At 44.2% G+C, this 12148-nt stretch overlaps 2 non-coding genes across 2 annotated transcripts; both read left to right on the forward strand.

The window, feature by feature from the left end:
• The first annotated feature begins 3349 nt into the window (after window positions 1–3349).
• trnav-aac (transfer RNA valine (anticodon AAC)) lies at window positions 3350–3422 on the forward strand. The gene has a single exon. It is a non-coding gene; the product is annotated as a tRNA-Val (tRNA).
• A 942-nt stretch (window positions 3423–4364) lies between these two features.
• Window positions 4365–4437, forward strand: trnav-cac (transfer RNA valine (anticodon CAC)). The gene has a single exon. It is a non-coding gene; the product is annotated as a tRNA-Val (tRNA).
• The last annotated feature ends 7711 nt before the right edge of the window (window positions 4438–12148 follow it).

Genomic DNA, 12148 nt, shown 5'->3' on the forward strand with positions numbered 1-12148 from the left:
TGGCAAAAGTACTCCTTAGCTTTGAAACGCGAACCACATCACCGATGTTGAACTAATAAGTAGTTTTTCCCTTCTTAATAAATGGTCCGTATAATTTTTTATAGACCTTAAAAGAATTACTTTGATCAACATCTAAAGGCTTCATTTTAATACTGGTGTGATACCCTTGGTTGTAAGCATCGATAAAATCCTGAACTTTATCAAAATACTTGAACGTGTTGACCGCTGTAAAATATCTCCACATTTTGGTCTTTATGGTGCGGTTAAACCTCTCCACTACCGATGCCCTAAGCTCATTACCGGTGGTGAAATGATGTATTTTGTGTCTCTTCAGTAGATTCTGAAATTCTCTGTTGAGAAACTCTTTTCCTTTATCAGTCTGCAGTTTTTTAGGACATCGACCCTGGGACAATATATCCTCAAAGGCCCTTGTCACCACCCGACCTGTTTTATTATGTAGAATGCGAGCCCAGGCATATTTTGATAACACATCGATACACATCAACATCAATTTGTGACCATTGTTATGTTTTGATAAATTTGACATATCGACTAGATCCATTTGCCATTGTGAATCTATGTCAGTTGCATATACGCGGTTTCTTTTAAAGTTAATCCTGAGAGGTTTATGTAAGGTATAGGCGTCTTGTTCCCGTAACCATTCTGAAACAACCACATCATTAACCTTCACTCCGGCCTCAGCGAGTCCTCTTTGAAAACCCTTCTTACCCGCCAAACCCCCAATCTTGGCTGGGTTGTAGTATAGTTCCTGCATTTGGGGAGCTTGCCGAGTCATTCTGTCAAATAACCACACAGACCCACACTATGCGCAAAGTTTTTATACAAGGTTTTTTATTCAACTTCAGGAGAGCAGATACCCCTTTTTAGACATTTGAGAAAAGTATAACATACACAACAATTTTTTCTACGGTCCAGACAAAAAGAAATCAGATGATTGGTTACTTGATCTATATCAACAAATATACCTGTTTCTTTATCTTGTAGGCACACACCTCAGTTACATATGTAAATAAAACAACAATATGACCTATTTTAAAAGTAAACAGAGGTGTATTAAACATGCTCAGTAAAAGGTCATACAGATGTTGATGAAATGGCCTAATATCATTCTTGGCCCCCTTGAGCGCTTCATCCCAGTGTTCGTACCCCCCGGTCTTTGTTACAGCAGCCATTAACTTTTCCAGGTTTGAAAGTTGATCCTCATCGATGGTTAAATCTGTAGAGAAAAGGCTCGCGTTGGCTACTTTTCTGTCAAGCACATGGTGTAATAGCGCTCTCAGGTTAGCTGCAGAGTGTTGATGACAGAACCAGTTGCAGAAGCAGTCCAGAACATTCCCCATGTTCAAAGTCCCTTAGTTCAGGTCAGAGTCTGAATCAGTGGCGTAGATGTCGAATTCTTCGTCGCTGCCCCCAGCTTTAACTTCTTTACGGAAGAAATAAGCTTTTAGCTTGCCAGCGGTTTTTCTACTCGGCTCATCCAGGTCATTGAGCAGCTGCCCAAGTTTCTCTATTATAAACGGCTCCTTTTTCAGCTCCAGCAAAATCTCATCTATGATTTTCTGGACTTGTCCCACAGTGACATGTATGTGGGAGTAAGAGAGCGCCTTGATTAGTGCCGGTTTCAGCCACGGTTTGTTCAGTCTTCTGTAAAACACGTTGAAATAGAACAGGAAATAGTAACGGTCTGGTTCAAACAAACAACTGTGTCTCAACTGACTGGGGTGATTCACTTCACACCCCCGACAGACTTCTTTCAGAGCTCGGTCGATGAGAGCACTCAGAATATACACCAGGGTGCTTTTAACCACTCTGCTTACTTGGTCACATACCCCGGGCAAAAATCCTGCGTCTTCATCACGCCCCCGGGACAGTCCGATGCTCATTGGGTCGCCTGGTGGTTTGTGGGGTGTTTCTCCATCCATTGGACTGACCCCCTCCTGAGACACACAGACGGTAGACAGTTTGGCAAAATCGAGGCCCTCCATGAGCTCCAGAGGCTGGGGATCCCCGAGACTCATTTGGACATCCATCGCACCGCATGTTGTTTCGTCCTGAGGGACCGGGGTCTGAGGTCTTGGAGAGTAACCACAGTCAAAGGGTTCCAGAGTGTATACAAAATCTGGGGAATAGAACCAGGGGTGATCCCGGGTTTGAAGAGGCCTGTAGAGCCTGTCGACGTCCGCAGCTTTCGGGTAAGACATTCTCTTTAATTTTAAACCATGAATGAATTGTTGCACCTTTTATCCTATCTCTTCACTACGTCACGACACACCGCCCTCTTAGAAGAGAGTAGCCCCTGAGCCGTCAGACCCCCCTCCAAAACCCCACACGTCGTCTGTCGTAGTTCTGCAAGCTTTCCCATTCACACCTTTCAAAACCCTGAGTCGGAGACTCCATTTCGCATTCTCTTGGACCCTCTTGCAAGCCTTCTAGAGTCTTATCCACAAGCCCCAGATCTCTCCAGGCCATCACCTTCAACCAGTCCTCATAAGAGTATTCAATTACCGTCTCAAAAGGTTCCAACGTACCCTCCTTCTCTCCCAAAGCAAGAAGCTCCACTCCAACATAGCTGGGATCCCTTTTAAAGCGGTAACCCCGTCGAGCCCCCCAGAACAACACCCAGGAGCGTTCAATCTTCAAATTGGTGAGTACAGGAACCCTTGCCCGGGATTGTTTCTTGCGGGGTTTCATGTTGATGTCGCTGGACATGTTGAAGAAGCGGGATGTTTCAGAAGCTGAGAATTAAAGAGGTATTGCCTAATAGAAGCGCGGGTTCTTAAATAGAGAGGAGAGTTTCGGGGCGTTGCCTTCAGAGGGGTGGGGGTATTTATGGGTGGCCTTGTTGTTCAGGGTTTTATGGGTGCACACTTTCTGACGGATATGACGTAGGAATAATTAAGGAAATAACTCTACCTAAAATCACGCCCCCCAATTATGACGTAGGAATATTAATAAGCTTAGGGCATACGTCATAACAAAATAGGCCGCGCCCAAAAAACCCTACTATCTACTCTTATGTAGTTGAAGGCGCAGTATAGCTCTCATAGTCTGGTGGTGACGGAAGACCACCAGCCGTTTGAACAAGCCATTCAGCATCACCTTGTTGGGTTAAGTGCAGGCACTGTCAGAGCGCAGGGCGTCCTGCCTTTGAAAGAGTTTCCGAAGTGTCCTGATGTGCCCTTTAGCAATGCCAAACAGGTCTGTGAAAATGGCATCCTTTCGCGGCACTTCAGACGCCATCTCACAGTCTAGCCGACCTGAAACGCCTGAGCCCGTTTTACCAGCAGGCTCCAACGGTAACCGTTTGAAGCAAGAGGCGGCGTTGTCAGTTTCCGTAGTGTAGCGGTTATCACATTCGCCTAACGCGCGAAAGGTCCCCGGTTCGAGACCGGGCGGAAACAGCCTGCTTTGGGCCGGCCCTTTTCGTCCTGCTTGCCCTCGTGGTTCCCCGCAGGCGGTGGGTGGCTTTTCTTCATTGGAGTGCCCGAAATCGGTGCTCTCAGAGCGTCCGTCCGTCGACAGGTTGAAATTGTAAACGCTGGTGTAGCCACTTTTAATTAAAATCTGATGATGATGATGATGATGATGTTGTTGTTGTTGTTGTTCTTGTTGTTCTTGTTGTCGTCGTAGTCGCCGTCATTATTATTGTTAAAGTAAAGCAGTAGTTAGATTTGTTGCTACCGTAAGGTGTAGAAGGCACAATAGCTCTGATAGTCTGGTGGTGAAGGAAGACCACCAGACGTTTGAACAAGCCATTCAGCATCACCTTGTTGGGCTAAGTGCAGGCACTGTCAGAGCGCAGGGCGTCCTGCCTTTGAAAGAGTATCCTAAGTGTCCCGAAATCGGTGCACTCAGAGCGTCCGTCCGTCGACAGGTTGAAATTGTAAACGCTGGTGTAGCCACTTTTAATTAAAATATGATGATGATGATGATGATGTTGTTGTTCTTGTTCTTGTTGTTGTTGTTGTTCTTGTTTTTCTTGTTGTCGTCGTGGTCGCCGTCATTATTATTGTTAAAGTAAAGCAGTAGTTAGATTTGTTGCTACCGTAAGGTGTAGAAGGCACAATAGCTTTGTGATTGTCTGATGGTGGCACAAGACGAGCAGCAGCTGTTTGAACAAGCCATTGAGCATCACCTTGTTAGGGTAAGTGTAAGTCTTGTCATAGCTCAGGGCGTTCTTCCTTTGAAAGAGTTTCCAAAGTGTCCTGATGTGCCCTTTAGCAATGCAAAATAGGTCAGTGAAAATAGAAACCTTTATCTCACAGGCTGGCCCACGGGAAACCCCTGTGCGCGTTTTACCAGCCGGCTTCGATGGGAGCCATTTGAAACACCAGGACGGGTCGGTTTCCGTAGTGTAGTGGCTATCACGTTCGCCTCACACGCGAAAGGTCCCTGGTTCGAAACCGGGCGGAAACAACCCGCGGTGCACGCGTGCCAGTGCCGTGTTACCCGTCGCCATCTCTCTGCCCCAAGGCCGGCCGTCGCTTTCTCTTCCTCGGAGTGGCAAGAAATCCTGACCTTGAGAACAAACAATCGCAGAAGGGTAGCTTTGCGAGGCACTGGAACTGACACTTTTAAAATCGATACATGTTGTTGCTGTTACAATACGACCGTAGCAGGATCGGCGACATTGCTGTTACTCTTATGTAGTTGAAGGCGCAGTATAGCTCTGATAGTCTGGTGGTGACGGAAGACCACCAGCCGTTTGAACAAGCCATTCAGCATCACCTTGTAGGGCTAAACGCAGGCACTGTCAGAGCGCAGGTCGTCCTGCCTTTGAAAGAGTTTCCGAAGTGTCCCGAAATCGATGCACTCAGAGCGTCCGTCCGTCGACAGGTTGAAATTGTAAACGCTGGTGTAGCCACTTTTAATTAAAATCTGATGATGATGATGATGATGATGTTGTTGTTGTTGTTCTTGTTGTTGTTGTTCTTGTTGTCATCGTGGTCGCCGTCATTATTATTGTTAAAGTAAAGCAGTAGTTAGATTTGTTGCTACCGTAAGGTGTAGAAGACAACAGTTGGTATGGCGTGTGATATCAAAACATTCAGAATACTTTTAACCTATATAATTTATAAGCTTTGTAAAATAAACCCAAATATCTCTTTTGCGGGGATAAACGCTGTTCTGAGTAGTTTGTGACTTGTTTAATACCAAACAAAGCATCGGTATAAAAATAAAAAAAAATCACTGTAAAAGCGCTAGTTATTTTAGATCTTTATAGTTATTTTCTAGGCTCAGGTTGTTTTTTAGTGCTTATAAAGGCCTGAAATATTCTTAGTGGTTGTTGACTATAGGTCTTGATGCTTAAAAATGTTTTTTTGAGAGACCAAAAGGTTCTAATAAAAGTTTAGAGTAGAGAGGAGAGAGATCGTCTCCATCTTGGTTTCTATTTGAAATTTGATGCAGTGTCATTTTATTGGTTGGTTTTGATATGTTAATTGGTAACAGGGCGGCACAAAGGCCAGACCAGAACAATGCCTTACAAGCAGATCCGGCATGTGGCCATCAGTATAAGTATGAAGGTCTGGTCTTCAGCTCGACAGACTCATACTTACCTTTCGATTTAAGACTAAAGATCAACAATGTCCGGAAACAACATCAGCGATTCGATTTAAACGAGTTTTTAGGCAAGTCTTCAGATTATTTTCATTGACTCAGAGCGTGTTGTGTGCATGTATTGTAAATAAGGCTATAACATCTGTTTTAAGTTCTGTAAAATTATTTTTCAGCCAGTCAACAGGAGTTCATTCCCAACGCTGAGGAGATCATCTGGAACAACGACGGTAAGATTTTTGTGTTTGCGCTCATGGGTTCTTATGCATGGGTGTGTGTGGTTTTGAAGCGGCTCATTAGAGTTATGAAAACGTTTTGATATATATTAATGCCGGTCTCTTTAATTACACAGAAACTATCGAAAGGCCTGTGATTAATGTCTCCGAGGATCGACCAAGAGAAGTGGTTATCCCTAGACAGGCTGTCTGCCGACCGGGTAAGAACTAAACCCCTGTTTGTTTGTATAACGATTCTGTAAGATGTTTGAGTCCAGTTTTGTTAATTTAAAAAAATTATCCTGTCTAACAGTATTAAGAAATGTGGTTCGAGACAACGAAAGGCCTTCCACATCGAGGGCTTGTTTCGTTTTACCTTCGAGAACCGTAACCTTTCAAGAATCTGAAAGGCCGTCAGCCCCGGTATCTGATAGCTGTGAGTATATATCTGCAGCCTGTAAGAGGTTAAAGCTTTTTATAAAGCGGTGTGGTTAAAGGTTAAACATGTCTCTTACCTTCACAGCGGTGCAAAAAGCTAAACCAGCCGAAAAACATAAGAAACGATTATTCTGTGGAGGTAAGTAAGATCTTTCAAACTTTAATGTTTTTAAAAGGGCTTTGTTTGCCCGTTGAGGGCTAATATTTAAGCGATGGGTGACCGTTTCCTGTAGGGCGGGGGGTTCTGGGAAAGATCTTTAGAAGTCCAGACAGGTCTAGGCTTGTTTCTGGGGAACGTGTTTAGAAATGACCGATTGCCGTACCGTCTGGTTAGGAAGTAAAGCCGTCCGAAAGGGTTTAGTAAGTTGTTTGGCTTATCTCCCGCTATTATACTTCTGTTTTAAAGTGGTTGTAGGAAAAGGCTTGAAGGTGTTCATTGTATTTAATATTTAAACAGATCGTGAAAACGTTTGTGAAACAGGACGTCCCGGGATCAGGAATCGTTTACACTTGGAAGGTTCGTTTAAAAATGAAATGTTGTTGTGTGTGTGTGTGTTTTATTAACAATATTACAGTTTTTAAAGAAACATTTAAGAAACAGTTTATTTACAGCGGCTTCTCTGTTTTACATTTATTATCAAGTCCTAATAAATATATTGTCTGTAAATAATATTGCGTTGTAGAGAATGTCTAAGGCTATTTTCAAAGGTCTAAAAAAGCTAAAGGTTTTGAATGTCCTGGACATGTTGTTTTAAGTTTGATTTTTGTCGCCGTTTAAAGATGTAAATGTAATGTATATTTTTATTCTTCCCAAGACTCTTGGGATAGTCATTCTGTGGATGAGCTATTGAGAACAATTACCCCGTCTAAGTGGGATCAAACATCTTCCCCGGTGAGATCACCGAGTGGATCCCCCACGGTGGTCTTGGAGACCCCCCAACATCTACTCAGGCCACAGCCTTCTGGGGGTAATTCAACACCCCAGATTCAGCCCGCCGCATTGTCGGGCGGAACAAATAGAGGCATCCAACAACCTCATGGGTCGCCGTCAGTCAGGGCTGACACACCACCCAACGACGGCCTGGTTTCAACATCGTTCCCCCAGACCCATTTCTTGGCTACAGAAACGCGGAACAGTTCCCCGCGCTTGGCCAGGGTGTCACCGCAAAGGCCTTCTTGGTCTCCGTCCATGAGTATACGCTCGCTCCCTGCCTCCTTCTACCGAGATTTACCGGAGCGACCATCCTTTGAAGCTGAGCCAGGCCACCAGCCCCCGGAGCTACTTCCTGAAGGTCGGCATGAGTTGCTACATACTTTGTTACAAAATCAAAGACTTGTGTTAGTGGGGCAAAACCTGGTGATAGAGAGCCAAAACACCCTTATTAATACCCTTACTAACGAATTGTACAGTATTTAATGTTTTAATAGACACAAAACGCCTTACTATTGTGGGTTGTTGGAAAAATAAAAAATAAATTAAAAAATGTCCTGACTTGGTAAAAGAACTCACAAACTAAAGGATTATGAACAAGCTAGGGCCCCAAAAAGACCTTCCCGAGAGAACATCCCCGGCCCTGTTGTGAACTCCTCTGATGTCCCAATGAACCTGGAACTATTACAAATGATAAATGATTTAAATAACCCCCAATTACCACCGATAGAATGTGAATTAACAGACTTACCGGTGAACCCCGACCTGTTACAGATGGTCAATGATCTAAATAACCACCTCCCACCGGTAGCGCTTATAGAGGCTCACCCCCTAGTTCACCCCGATTTGTTTGAAATGGTGGAGGCTTTGGAGGAGCTACCCCGACCAAATTCTGCCCCTATTATAAATGATTTGAGACAATTAGAACACAGGATGGCGGCAGAAGCAGCCATCACTATAGAGGAGGGTCTTGACATTAACCGGTTGGATATCTTTGAAGGACTTTTACAGGCTTTAAATGAGCCTCCTCAAAAAGGGGGTTTTGTAGATGTCAGCAGTGGGGGTGTTCGGAATGTGGAGGGTTCTGAGACTGATAAGGCTGTGGAGGACATGCTCTGTGAGAATGTAGGGGGTGAAGGCTTTGTTCAAAATGATGATGTGTCCAAGAGTACCAGTGATCCCGTGATTATAGATAGACCGGCCTATAACAATTTTGAAATGATTCAGCGTTTTAATTTTGCAGAACTTTTAAATTGTGACAATTATGCAGAAATATTTGTCAACATACACGAGGCCTTGCAGAAAATGCTTGAACAGGTTGCTGAAAGGGTCAGACCTCGAGATGTTGTACAGTTAGAACTCAGAGGGGATGATTTGTTTAGCAACCTATCTGTAATGCTGAGTGGAGATAATTTAGATGTCTGGCTAAAATCGAAGCGTTATTGCAAAGTAACGCAGCCATCTTAGCTGATGAAAGTCTGTCTCTGGTAATGAATGTGGTTCGTAACCCTGAGGGTGGGGCGCTTAGAAGACTGTCGAAATGCTTGAAGAACGACATAATTAGGACCAAGCTCAGGCAATTAGTGGTGAGTTCCAGTGGGGACAATAAGCTCTGTTTTGCTTACAGTTTAATAAAACTACTCACCCCCGACATGCCTGAACCCCAAGCTCTGCAAGAGGCTTTAATGCTTCATCAGAGGGCCGGCTTAAACTCTCAACAGATGGTTGCCTTTTCAGACATCACCAAGTTTGAGGAGTTGTTGTCTTTAAAAATTGTTGTGTGGTACCGTTGTGAGGTAAAGGAAGTATTTGTGAAATTTCAGACACATCCTGAAACCCATACACAGACACTGTTTCTCTTCCTAAGTGATAGTCATTACTTTGGAATAAAGAGTTTGACGGCTTTTTTGGGTTGTTCGTATGTTTGTCATTGGTGTTATAAGGCCTTCAATGATAAGCTTAAGCACCACTGTGACGGTTACTGTAACGTCTGTTTCAATCCGCAATGTCATAAGGATTTGGCCCCTACCATCCGATGTAAAGATTGCTTAAGGATTTGTCTCTCAGCGTTCTGTTTTTCCGAGCATAAGGTACAGAGGGCCGCTGCTGAGGGGGTTAAAAAACTGAGTTATTGTGATCAAACTAAATATTGCCCGCAGTGTTGCCTCCAGTACCGTTTTCATGAGGTTAAACCACACAAATGTCTGGAGCCGAGATGCAGGATCTGTAATGCTGATTTAACCCCGGGGTCCGAACACCAGTGCTTTATTCAGCCGGTTAAAAAGGAGCCGCCGCACAACGGTATGTCTTTTTTGATTTTGAATGCCGGCAAGAAAACGGGGTCCACGTTGCTAATTATATACACTGTATTGACATGTTGGATCGTGAGTGGTCAGCTAGCGGTGAGAGTTGTGTCAGGGATTTCTTTACGCGGTATCGCGGTCCAAAATACCTCAATTACACATTTGTTGCCCACAATGCTAAGGGTTATGATTCTTACATTTTGATGAAGTATCTGGTGGAAAATGGGGTGACCCCAAAAATAATAGCTCAGGGTAGCAAGATCATGTGTTTCACCGACGAAGCTTTCAACTAACGTTACATAGACTCGTTAAATTTCCTCCCCATGAAATTGAGCGCTTTGCCTAAGGCTCTGGGTTTTGAGGCTCAGAAGAAAGGTTGGTTCTGCCATTTTTTTAATACTAAGGACACTCAAAATTATCGAGGGTCCTACCCGCCCGCCTCTTATTATGGGGTTGATACTATGATGTCTCATGAGAGGGAGGAATTCTTTAAATGGTACAATACGGTTAAGGGAGGTGTTTTTGATTTCCGAGAAGAGATGGCCGCTTATTGTAAAAATGATGTGGTGATCCTTAAAGAAGCCTGTGTGCGTTTCCGCGCCGAGGTTATCAACACATCGGGTCTCGACCCTTTGCAAAGTGTGACCATAACGTCTCTCTGCATGAAAATGTATCGGTCCAATTTCTTGCAGAAAAACACTATAGCGGTCACCACTTCTGACAACTATCGTGCTAGACAAAAGAACTTTTCGACTGTCTCCATACAGTGGCTGGAATACCTGAGTGCCCGGGATAACATCTTCATCAGACATGCTTTAAATCAAGGGGAAGTCAAAATGGGGCCTTACTACTTAGACGGTTTTAGCGACGTGTTCGGGCGGCGTACCGCTTATGAGTTTGCAGGTTGTATTTACCATGGCTGTCCTCAGTGCTTCGACCCAAACACCTTTAACCCCGTAACACAAAAACTCTGCGGTGATATGTACTATGATTTCCAGGAACGAATTGAAACTTTAAAAAACACCTATGGTTTGAACGTGCTGGTGATTTGGAAACACGAGTGGACGACCCTGAAGCAACAGGAAGCGGGGGTACAACGGTTTATGGAAACCTTGGACTTTCCTGAACGTCTAGAGCCCCGGGATGCGTTATTTGGGGGTCGAACCAACGCCCTCTGTTTACATTATGAGGTAAAGGAGGGTGAGAGAGTAGATTACTATGATTTCACCAGTCTGTACCCTTATGTCAACAAGACCAAAATGTACCCGGTGGGGCGTCCAACCATTGTTTATCGTGACTTTCTCGAAATTGGACATTACTTTGGTTTGATCAAAGTCACCATGTACCCTCCTCGCGAGCTGTTTTTACCCGTGTTGCCTTACAGGTGTTCGGGAAAATTGATGTTCCCTCTGTGTAGAACGTGTGTGGAAACTGAAAATCAAACTACCTCTTGTCTGCACAGTGATGAAGATAGAGCGCTGACGGGTGTCTGGTGTAGCATTGAGCTTGACAAGGCGGTGTAGAAAGGTTACAGAGTCGGTAAGGTGTATGAGGTTTGGCATTTTTCTGAAAAATCTGATACTCTTTTTGCTGATTACATTATGACCCATCTGAAAGGGAAACAGGAGGCATCGGGCTATCCCTCATGGTGTGTTGACTCCGCGGCCAAAGAGCGATACGTTCATCAATATTTTGAAAAGGAAGGGATCCGTCTAGAGCCGGGGAACATAACTGTAAACCCCGCCAAGAGACAAATGTCCAAACTGATTTTAAACAGTCTGTGGGGTAAGTTTGGGGAAAGAAATTACCGTCTAAACACAACCTTGATTAAAACCCCTGAACAGTTTATAGAATTTACGTTTTCCAAACAACATGCAGTATCACACTTTCAATTCTTAAATGACCACGTGGCACAGGTCCAGTGGAGGGCCCCTAAAGATTTCCCCACCAAACAGGGGAACGTTAATGTTTTCATAGCGGTTTTTACCACGGCTTACGCCCGGCTTGAATTGTACAACTTAATGGATCAGTTGCAGGAACGCACGCTCTATCATGATACTGACTCTGTAATCTTTGTCACCAGGCCAGGGGATTGGGTCCCTCCCCTCGGGGACTACCTTGGGGAGTTAACGAGCGAACTAGATCCTCAGGACCACATAGTGGAGTTTGTTTCAGGGGGTCCTAAGACGCATACAGAACGGCTGCGGGTAAGACCTGTATGAAAGTTAAGGGTTTCACTCTGAACCATTGTAACAACAAGCTCATTAACATCAAGTCTCTGACGACCCTGGTAGAAAGTTTTGTAACCGAGAAAGACGCGCCTCCTCGTGAGATTATTACAGCCGGAAATCATATCTATCGCAATAAAAAGGGGTACACGTTGGAAAATAGATCACTAAACAAACGGTTCAGGGTGGTGTACAATAAAAGAGTCTTGAAGACTGATTATACCACTCTGCCTTATGGATATTAGTGGTGGTTTTGATAACAGACTTCAACACCCTTTCTCCTGTATTATAGCCGGTCCCTCCAATTCGGGGAAGAGCTATCTTATAAAGAACATCATAGAAGATGTGGACGCAACCGTGTCCCAAGCTCTTGACAACATAGTGTGGTGTTACTCTTGCTGGCAACCTCTCTACGATGATTTGGCTTCGAAAAAAAATAATCTGTAATTTGTGCAA

The sequence above is a fragment of the Amia ocellicauda genome, unplaced genomic scaffold, assembly GCF_036373705.1.
Source record: "Amia ocellicauda isolate fAmiCal2 unplaced genomic scaffold, fAmiCal2.hap1 HAP1_SCAFFOLD_101, whole genome shotgun sequence".
NCBI lineage: Eukaryota > Metazoa > Chordata > Actinopteri > Amiiformes > Amiidae > Amia > Amia ocellicauda.